Raw genomic sequence first — 6069 nt, 5'->3', positions numbered from 1 at the left:
ACAAAGGCCGTTGGCGTCTGAGTCACCGTAAACGCTTGCACATAACATGTCAATTTACTGTACAGGTGTTGTTGAAACAAGTTGATAACCTTTGCAAGGTAAATGAAATGCAATACAAGTGAAACTCGAGCGTTCCTTGAAATCCAGTTAATTTGAAACCTGGCGATTATTTCAATATCGTGGCCCAGATAAAATTGTATATGATAATTTATTGTTTTAAGCCAGTAAAGAGATGTGACAATGACAACACAAGTATTAATTATCTAATATAAAATGTAAATATTGAAAATTCTCTCTCTCCTACAACTGTCCTTTACAAAGCATGCAAATAGACGGTTTTATTAACATGAATCATTAGAACATTTAAAAATAACTAAACCAACTTCTCCCGGTCAGTTGCTAGCGAGTGTACTGATCCTTTGATTGTCATCACCTGTTTCCTTTGTCCCTATTAAACTTTGCCTTTTATGGATATTAGGGTATTTATCATTCGACGTTAGGATATCACGCTGACAGGAGCAGCATTAGATTACTAGATTTTGTAGTTCATGAGGGATACAGTTATGTGCGTAATACGCAGCGTTGTGTTACTCTGTTCTATCTACTCAGTGTTTAGTTCATACGGCCATAAACGACGTAGCCTTGTATTACTTAAACTGTTTCATTTTCAATTATCCCCACCACCCCCATTTTTTATTCATTTCATATTGTTTTAAATGTGTTATATTTTGAACAAGTTACAAATGTGTTATACTGAAATGTGTTACATTTTGCGTGAACAAGTTACAGACATGGTATACTGAAGTGTGTTATATTTTGCGTGAACAAGTTACAGACATGGTATACTGAAATGTGTTATATTTTGCGTGAACAAGTTACAAACATGGTATACTGAGCGTGAGCAGACTTTACAGGCAAAGAGCCTTCGTGCGATTTCGTTTCCCTGTCCTTTTTTTAAATTTATTTTGATCTCCTGGTTCGTAGTTTTGCACATACAGCAATTTCATGTGTGAGAGAGTTTCATTTGAGTTTTTTCTTCTTCTGGTATATACAGTGTTTCTGGTATATATAGTGTTTCTGGTATATATATATATATATATATATATATATATATATATATATATATATATATATATATATAGTGTTTCCTCAAGGATCTAAATAGGCTTGGTAATTAATGCACGAAAAAATGGCATTTTAAATATTTATCTCATGATGGAAAGTGTTGTTGTTTCGTAAATTGTTCTTATTATTATTATTATTATTATACAAAAAGTTGTTGATCTCTCTGGGATAGGTCGGTTTCATTTGCATGAAAGGTGTGTTAAACTATATATATATATATATATATATATATATATATATATATATATATATATATATATATATATATATACAAACACACTCATCATAGCTTGTATTTGTTTACTTTTCTTTAACTTCGTAGTGGGCTTAAATTATCTTTCAGCACTAGAAAACGTTATTCTGGTTATTAAAAAAAAATTAAATATTGCGGGATGCTTACCCCCCCCCCCCCCGTTATATAATGCAAGATAATAGTACTTATGTTATTTACAACGATGCTTAGAAAGATATCTGATTCTCATTCATTTTGTTCACAAGATTATATGAAATTCAATTTTCAATTTATAAATAGGAAATAAAAATGAAATTCAATCTTTATCATTTGAAATAATGCAGTTACGTAGAGACTTAGTTTTAAAAAAAATAATGAAATAACTTGAGGAAGCATATTTAAAGTGAATAAGTCGTTGAAAAATAAAAAGAAAAGAAAAGGACAGATAATGAATAAACAAACTCAGTAAATCTATATCCATCGAAGATGCGATCGTTTTTGATTTTACATTCTTGCTTTGTATTACTGCGTATGTTAGTTAGGTTAATTTGTTTAAATCTGAATACTAACATCCGTATTCATATTTACTGCGTATGTAAATAAAGCTAAAATAAAAAGAAGAAGGAAAAAAAAAAGACATTGCTATCAAGTACACGTTTTAATATACGTTTCTCACAGTGTCAGGGACGATAATCCACCAGACATTCTAATATCGTTAAAACGAGACCCAGCTTTCAGCGTGATTTCGGAATGTCGAAATAGAGAATAATTAATAATTACGGATGTTGTATCATAATCAAACATGTTTAATACATGGCAGGAAAACTCATAAATGCGATATTGAATTCGTTCTAAATTATGGATTAGGATTTTTAATATGCCGTCATTATCAGTACAGAAAAACTGTTTGTCCTCCTCAGTTTAGTTTGCACGAAGGTGGCAAGACCTCGCATCATGGGAAAATGGGTGATATGTAACGACCAGTTTCAGTTTGAATGAGCACTGATTCTAATCGTCTGTACCTCTCACATTGAGGACAACGATATGGATAATATGCTAGTTTCTATTCTTCATGATTCAGTTGAGCTTGAGGCCGTAAAGTGTACGGTAAACAGTAATTCATGGGAGCTAACTTATGATGGACTTTGTTTTATTGCAATCTGTAATTTAAATTAAATCCCTTGATTTCGTTCCTTCAGTGGACGTTGGGGCTGTTGATTTTCGGTCTACTGGTGAATGTAAGCTGCAAGCCATCTTTCTCCTTTCCATAGTATTGGGACATTCAGACCACCTGGGTTGTTTTGGCAAGAAGAAAATGTGTTTTGTTTGGTTCCAATTCCTCTTTCCATAGCGTTCCTTTTTGTACATGATGGTCAGGTAACGGCCTCCGCCATGTTGTAGTATTGCGCAATGTATATAGAACTTAAAACACATATCTTAACAACTTGAACTATTCTCTTATATGAGTGGTAAAAAGTATGTCCTATGTGGGGTGTTATGCACTACTATGAGTTCTACGTGTTAGTATTCATTTTATGCACTACTATGAGTTCTACGTGTCAGTATTCATACGTGTCAGTATTCATGTTATGCACTACTATGAGTTCTACGTGTCAGTAATCGTGTTATGCACTACTATGAGTTCTACGTGTTAGTATTCATGTTATGCACTACTTTGAGTTCTACGTGTCAGTATTCGTGTTATGCACTACTATGAGTTCTACGTGTCAGTATTCATGTTATGCACTACTATGAGTTCTACGTGTCAGTATTCAAGTTATGTACTACTATGAGTTATACGTGTCAGTATTCAAGTTATGCACTACTATGAGTTCTACGTGTCAGTATTCAAGTTATGCACTACTATGAGTTCTACGTGTCAGTATTCGTGTTATGCACTACTATGAGTTCTACGTGTCAGTATTCGTGTTATGCACTACTATGAGTTCTACGTGTCAGTATTCGTGTTATGCACTACTATGAGTTCTACGTGTCAGTATTCGTGTTATGCACTACTATGAGTTCTACGTGTCAGTATTCATTTTATGCACTACTATGAGTTCTACGTGTCAGTATTCGTGTTATGCACTACTATGAGTTCTACGTGTCAGTATTCATTTTATGCACTACTATGAGTTCTACGTGTCAGCATTCGTGTTATGCGCTACTATGAGTTCTACGTGTCAGCATTCATGTTATGCACTACTTTGAGTTCTACGTGTCAGCATTCATGTTATGCACTACTATGAGTTCTACGTGTCAGCATTCGTGTTATGCACTACTATGAGTTCTACGTGTCAGCATTCATGTTATGCACTACTTTGAGTTCTACATGTCAGTATTCATGTTATGCACTACTATGAGTTCTACGTGTCAGTATTCGTGTTATGCACTACTATGAGTCCTACATGTCAGTATTCGTGTTATGCACTACTATGAGTTCTACGTGTCAGTATTCATGTTATGCACTACTTTGAGTTCTACGTGTCAGTATTCATGTTATGCACTACTATGAGTTCTACGTGTCAGTATTCGTGTTATGCACTACTATGAGTTCTACGTGTCAGTATTCGTGTTATGCACTACTATGAGTTCTACGTGTCAGTATTCATGTTATGCGCTACTATGAGTTCAACGTGAGTAGTAAATGGGGGCACTTTACCGTCAATGGGAATTAGCATTACAGAGACCCCTGGGTCAGATTAGCGTCAAGGGAAATTTAACATGGAGAAAAATCGTGGGTCAGATTAGCGTCAAGGGAAATTAACATGGAGAAAAATCGTGGGACGGTTTAGCGTCAAAGGAATTTAAACAGGGTGGGACTTTATAGCGTCAAGGGAAATTGAACATGGGATTTTTTTTTTTTTAAAATTTTTTTAAAAAAGGGGTAGGCAATGGAAAGGCTATCTCTTTTCGAGAAATATGGCTGGCCCTGAAAAGGGCCTTTGGGTTTATGTTAATATTAATATTAACATAGATGGCATCTGTCACATCTTCTTCTTCTTCTTCTTAAACTCCTTCTAACTGCCGGTCCATACACAAGTACCCTCTTGAGACATCCTTGTCTTTCTATGTAAACTCTCCTCATCCATTGACTAGTATCTGTCCTATCAACAACAGTCCACTTGGACCTGACATACATGAGCATGTCCGTCCTAAACATCATGGAAGCCACAAGGGTGGATGACTCAATGAGCGGGTACAAACACAAACACACAAACACAAACACACAAACACATACGCTAAGAAACAATAAACAAAATCCATAATCTACTATCCACACAATCGTACGTGAGCGGTTACAAAACCCAAACTATACTCTCCACATACGCTAAGAAACAATAAACAAACCCATAATCTACTATTCACACAATCGTACGTGAGCGGATACAAACACAAACACACAAACACAAACACACAAACACATACGCTAAGAAACAATAAACAAATTCATAATCTACTATCCACACAATCGTACGTGAGCGGTTACAAAACCCAAACTATACTCTCCACATACGCTAAGAAACAATAAACAAACCCATAATCTACTATCCACACAATCGTCCGTGAGCGGGTACAAACACAAACACACAAACACATACGCTAAGAAACAATAAACAAAATCCATAATCTAATATCCACACAATCGTACGTGAGCGCTTACAGAACCCTAACTATACTCTTCACATACGCTAAGAAACAATAAACAAAATCCATAATCTACTATCCACACAATCGTACGTGAGCGCTTACAGAACCCTAACTATACTCTTCACCTACGCTAAGAAACAATAAAGAAACCCATAATCTACTATTCACACAAACATACCTTAGCTCTTACAAGCACCAACACACAAACACATACCCTCACACTATCTTAAAAAAGAGTTAGTGTTTATATTCACACTACTCTACCTACACATTGGCAAATTGATGGTTATTTCTTTTCTAGAGTATTGGGTAGCCCTGAAAAGGGCTGTTTTTTTGTTTGAAACTTCATGGACACCTGGTTAATGGTTGCACCTTCCAGGCCTGGCGCCGCATACACATCTTATCCCCCAATTACATTTTACCTTTTGGGGAGAGAGAGCAGAGGCAGGATATGTCGCTTCAGAATCCCAATTTTCGCTCTCTGGGATTCTGAAATTTCTTCTTCTTCTCTCCTTTTCCTCCTCCTCCTCTTCTTTGTATCTTCTCTCCTCCTCTTTGTATCTTCTTTCCTCTTCTTTATATCTTCTCTCCTCCTCTTCTTTGTTTCTTCTTTCCTCCTCCTCTCTTATCCTTCCCTCCTCCACAATGGCTTCCGCGGCCAGTTCATTTAATATGCGCCTGGCATATTCCAGATGCACATGAAGTTCCAACAGTTTCTCCAGTCTCGTGTTCATTTTTGGTGTTGATCAATCAACAAGGGTAGCTGGACTGCCGAACGAGTTTCAATTTATAGTGAAAGCGCGGACGTGAACGAAAACATCCCCTAAAAACATAAAATTGATCTTACCTAGATCATGACCATAAAACAACGCGCCGACCTAAAAGAAACACTCACTCACTTCTTTATGCTACCCATCACTATTTTAAAATTTTTTATAAATCACTTCAATAGACTATCCACATACGCAAAGCAATCCAATCTAACTCCAAATATACACCTCAAACACCAAAAAAGTCATCATTTTAATCTACTATCCATACCAACTTACTTAACCACTTAC

This window comes from Sinohyriopsis cumingii, chromosome 9 (assembly GCF_028554795.1).
Source record: "Sinohyriopsis cumingii isolate HCF-2022 chromosome 9, ASM2855479v2, whole genome shotgun sequence".
NCBI classification, from domain to species: Eukaryota; Metazoa; Mollusca; class Bivalvia; order Unionida; family Unionidae; genus Sinohyriopsis; species Sinohyriopsis cumingii.
Note: the sequence above shows the minus strand (reverse complement) of the source record.